This window comes from Henckelia pumila, chromosome 3 (genome assembly GCF_033568475.1).
Source record: "Henckelia pumila isolate YLH828 chromosome 3, ASM3356847v2, whole genome shotgun sequence".
NCBI classification, from domain to species: Eukaryota; Viridiplantae; Streptophyta; class Magnoliopsida; order Lamiales; family Gesneriaceae; genus Henckelia; species Henckelia pumila.
In genome coordinates, this window is record NC_133122.1 from 502,623 (window position 1) to 508,549 (window position 5,927).

The following is a 5,927-nucleotide window of genomic DNA, read 5'->3' on the forward strand; positions in this document are numbered from 1 at the left end:
TTTATTCAAAATATGTATTTCTAGTTTAATAGTTATTCCAGGCATATTTAAAAATTTATTTATAACAGATAAACGATTTGAATCCAATTTGGTTCCATTCATTAGTTATTATTACAAATTTTAATTGATAGATTGATTCAAATATAGTTAGATCAGAATTATTTATATGAATTTCATGAAATGTATCATATTCATGATCATCTTCTGTTTCAAACCAGTTTCTAATTATTAATTTTCTATTTCTTATAAAAGTTAATGACATGATTATAGTATGATGAGTTTTCAAATTTTTAATAGGGGCAGCAGGAGGTTTAGGAAGGTTACCTTGGTTGATCAATCCTTGATTTAAAGCAAAGGCCAAATCCTTGTTTTTCCTTAGCGATCACCTGATCAAACGGTACTCACCTTTTGGATTTCCAGGTTTACTTTGATCATGGATCTTTCAATCCTTGGCTTCCAGCCTTCTTCCTCCTTACGCCCGGCTTGTTTAGCTAGTTGCCATAAGGCTAGATTTGTTTATGATTTTATGTTTCTTAGTTTCAGATAATTTTCATACGTCTTGTATGAACCAGATTGTAAGAAACTTAAGAAGAGAGAGAGAGAGACTCAAACTTCAACTTATATTTCACAAAGACAGACCTCTCCTTAAATAGGCGTGGAGAAACGCTTAAAGACAGGAGTTCATGGAGGGACCACTCCGACACTACATATTTTAAAAATACAACATTATTGAAAATGATTCATTTATCGTCTGAATGGACGCCTTTACACGTGGTGTGGTCCACGATTAAAATTTTATTACATTGAGTTGATGTCTGTATCACTGGTGGCTTCGGACCATTTCTTTATTGGTTTGTCTTCTTTGACAGCTGTTTCTTCTGTCTTTAGGCAATGTCCATATTTGTGAGTGGAAATCATTGTTCCTAATTTCTTGCATAGCATCTGTTGAGTTTCTATTGTCATATCGACTCTTGATTCATATATTGGCGCTTCAAATTGAGCCAACATTGTTAGGTCTTTCTTCTGGATAAGATCCTTATGTCCAATGTGAAAGAGTAGGTGCCCGGTTATCCAACTTATGGCTAAGGGCTTTTATGACTCTATGTATAAACAATCTTTGTTTAATATAATTTACATTCATTAATGACATTTTCTTTGTCTTTATTCATATTGTTATATTGTGATATACTATTATTGTTTTGATAAAGACCTTGAATATACTATAGTGTAAGTAAGATGAGATAGTGAATAAAGATAGATCACTATTATGAAACACATCTTATAGTCACTGTATATTCTAAACAGTTCCTAGTCAATTGAGTCGTCCGCTAATAAGGATAAGGATCGCTCGAGATTAAGACTAGCATTTGTGATGCCAAGTACCATGTTTCATTGGTAATGGACATGCAGATGTTCAAAGCATGCAAATGGATATTCATATGATGAATGATCGAACTACCATATTCGGACTTTCCAAGTGGTTATTATTATTTGAGTGGATAAGTCCACGGTTTTGGTTGTACACAATTAGTCCTTACTACTTGAAACATCATTGAGACTCTATATGCTAGTACTGTACTTTGACTCGTTTACCGACTCTATTGGGGTCATCAGGTGCCGGGATTGGGTACAGTTACGACACATATAGGAGTCGATGCTTTGTTTTCAAGGATTCACCACATACTTGCAAGTGTGGATATCCTATGCGATCTGAGGAGATATTAGTGTGACAAATCTCTGGCCAGAGTACATGATGTGCTTTAAGAAATGGTTTCCTAGTAGCACATGCGATGTCACTATTTGATCTTCAAGATGCATTGCATAGTTATCGAATCTCGAACGACTCTCGATGTACCAATGGTTGTTGATTCGATCGGGATATATGGATGAAGGGACCATACTGTATGCTAACCAAAACCTACTGGTTCTTGCAGGCACTATCAGTGATACCTAGGGAATCATGGGGCGATGTTGCTAGACGCTCTTACCATGATTCGTTGGGCAAGTCGGAAATCGTTGTTCCGAGTCACAAGGAGTTGTGAGCCCACGGCTAGCTGTATCCCTGAACCATTGAGGGTCACACAAGTAATGGATTACTAAACCCCGTTGAGATAGTTAAATTTAAAGAGTTAAATTTAATGAAAGAGAAGTTGGACTTCTTAACTAAAGGGAGTGGAATTTCCTAAAATGACATATGGATGGACATTTTTGGAAATCACTGAATTTGGATTCAGAAAAATTATCTTGACTTTAAAAGATGCAGAAATGGTTTCTGTGCACATTGGTGAAATCAGTTTATCAATCGGAGTCATGATGAATTTTATATTAATTTCTATAATGACAGGCTTGGCTTGTTGGGCTTAAGTTATGGATTATGGGCCCTAAAGAGTTAGAGTCCTAATATAATTATAACTTAATCTAGTCTAGAAATTATCTATAAATATAGGTGTAGTGTTCGAAAATTAGGGGCATTCCATTCTTGCAATTTTCGAATTACACACAAATATTTTCAAGGGGTTTTTTTCGACAATCCTCTACTCCCTTTTGAGAAAATTCGGTCTGTGATTTTTCTGAAAAGTCACTTTCTGAATTGACAGATCAAATCTGTTTATTCTCTACGATAAACATCTGGTTGATTTCTAGTGCAATCAATCAGAGGGTTACTGTTTTCTATTTGTGGACCTAATTTTGAAGATTGGTCGAGCAAGTCATCGGTTCCCGAGATTTACAACAAGAGCAGATTAAATTCTGTTGGAGTCCATAATCAAGCCTTAGCTTGAAGAGGTAAAAATATTTAATTATGAATTTATATTTTTACTTGCAAGATTTTAATCGTTAGGATTTGATACCCACGATATGAAATCGTTCCATATCGAAAAATAAAATTTTTAAAACGTCCGCTGCTCCGGGTGTCACATCCGTGTGATCAGAGAACGCATGTTCCAACACAGTGGTTAATAAAATTTTACTGGATGCAAAATTTATTTTAACTTTTTAGTTTTCATCAATCTTTCCAGTTTTTGAGATCATGTCAATTAGTGTCTTTATTCTTATCTCTGAAAGTGTTGAGATATCCGTGATTGATTTCTCTTCGTTTGATCCTTTGAATAAGAATTTTCTTTATTTCTTCGACATTAGATGTATACCATTGGTTGGTAGAATTTGTCATTATCCCAATCTGGAAGGGTTGAAGAAATACTCAATTCTAATATTGGATCGTCTTTGAAGACTGCTTTCTTGAATTGAATAATACTATTTCTCAATTGGTAGGGAAATAGTTCTATTTCTTGGTTGTTTGGACTGACTTCCAATCCACTTAATAATCCATTGGAGAAGAATCTTGCAACTTCATGTGCTGGAGCACCTTGTAGTGTTTTTGCTCTGGATATATTCTGTGTATCACAAGTTTGTAACCAATGACCTGCATCTGTTTTGATTGTCCTTAAATAATTTAATGTTTCGAAAAACTCATTTTCGAATTTTTCTGCGAAATTTGTTTTTTCAAAAATTTGTTTTTGTGGTCGCAGATTGACCATCTTTCTATCTCTTTTTCAAGGGCGCTATTAAACGTTCTTTCTTCTTTTTTATTTTTCTCGGTGCTGGCTGTGTCCACCGATTCTTTTTTCTTTTCTTTTTCTTTGTTGTCAGTGTTGGCTGTGACCACTGACTGTTTTTCATTTATCTCCATTATTTTGTCAAATGGAGTTGCTATCTTGATTGGTGTTCTTGATGAGGATGATGATGATGACGAGGTTGTCATTTTCTCTTTTACCCTTTTAATTTTTCCGCTTAAATTCTTTTTCTTCTGTTGAAGAATTTGAATTTCTTCCTCTAAATCAATTAGTTGTTCTTCCAATTGACTTAAATCCATCTTGAATATGTCCTGCATAAGAAAACGTATATATACATATAATGGTTAGTAATATAACTCTTCTCTTGAGTAATTCAGATAGTTTTATTATGCGTATCATTGCATTTATGAATTCTTTTGCAAGAATTGAACCAATCTTTATGAGATTGATTATTTTACTCATAATAAATAATTCATGTTTCTGAATATAAATCTCATTTCATCAACTTATATTCCCCATGATTTCTGAGGCATGTTCGGATGACTTAAAGTCATAAAATAATTCATGTTTCTAAATATAAATCTCATTTCATCAATTTATATTCCCCATGCTTTCTGAGGCATGTTCGGATGACTCGAAGTCATTTTCTGGATCGCTTAGGATCTCTTTTGTTATTCCGTTACTACGGATAGTATAATTTGGGTGAAGCTCTCTAGTTAATGCATCTGGTAATGAATTATCTGTTCCTTTGACATGCTGTATTTCGAACTGATAATGGTTTAATTTCAATTGCCATCTGATTAACCGTGCTGCGTTTCTTCCTGCATTTCTTGATATTTTTCTTGTTTTGAAATATGTTAAATTCATATTATCTGTTCTTACTAAAAATGGTTTAGAAATAAGATAAATTTCATAAGTTCTAATTGTAAAAATCAAAGCTAATAATTCTTTTTCATTCGAATGATAATTTAATTGTGCTCCTTGAAAGTTCCTGATGTATAATTACATAATTCTTCATTATTTCTAGTGGCCGTTTTAGTAAGTTCTTCTAAATTCCTTTCTCCTGTATAAGCTTTTAAACATGCTCCCCAATATTCATCTAACACATCTGTTTCAATTATTATTATGTCTTTATTTGATGGAAAATATAATTCAGGGAGATTACTAATTACTTTCTTTTTAATTGTATCTATATAATTAGTGTCTTCTTTTGACCAATTCCATTTATAGTCTTGTTTAAGTTTTACCTGTAAAGGTTTTCTAATCTCTGCGAGCTTCTTAATGTAATTTCCAGAATATGTTAATAATCCTAGAAATCTTCTTAGTTGATCTTTATCTTTGATTTCACTAGGAAAATCATGAATTTTATTAAGTATATGTTGTTGTAAACAATGTTTACCATCTTCAATTTGTAATCCTAGATAATTTATTTTTGTTTTAAACAATTGTGCTTTCTTTTCTGAAAGTATAATTCCATCTTTATGACAAATATCTAATACTATCATAAGGTCTTTATAATGTTGATCTAATGTTTTTAAATAAATTAATATATCATCTATGTAGACACAACAAAAATCTACATATGGTTTGAATGATTCATCCATGTATCTTTGGAAGATACCAGGTGCTTGTTTGAGTCCGAAAGGTAATACTGTCCATTGGTATTGCCCTTTTGGACAACTAAATGCTGTAAGTAATTGTTTTTGAGAATCTAGCTGAATTTGCCAGAACCCTGATTTACAATCTAGGCTGGAGAAATATTTCATTCCCCCTATGTAAGATAATAAATCATTTTTATTCGGGATATAATATTCATCCATAATTGTTACATTATTCATTTTTCTATAATCAATTACCATTTTTTTTATCAGTATCCTTTTTACTGACATAAAATGCCGGTGAAGAGTGTTGACTCTTGCTTGGAATAATTATTTTGAATTTAAGTAGTTCTTGAATTTCTTTTTCGAATATTTTCACATCATCCATGTTGCATCTTCTTTGTGCTTCACGGATTGTGAGGTTAGGGTCCTTAAGTTTTATTGAAGCAGTAAACTGTTTTCTTTTCTTAATTTTATCCTGAGGGTTTTCAGAACAAATATCATGAAATTTCTTCATGATTTTTTTTTCAGGATTAATTATTAAAATATTTTCTATTTTAAATTCTATTGGGTTTGTATTTCTCTTATGGAAATTCTTTGTAAATCCTTCATTTTCTACACGAAATGCTGTTCGTATTTTGGGAATGTGAATCATTGATGATCCTTTGTTTAAAGTTATGTGATCTTCAAATTGTGTAAAAGGAAGATATTGTCTTATAAAGTTATTTCCTATTATGATGCAACAGGGCAGCGCACG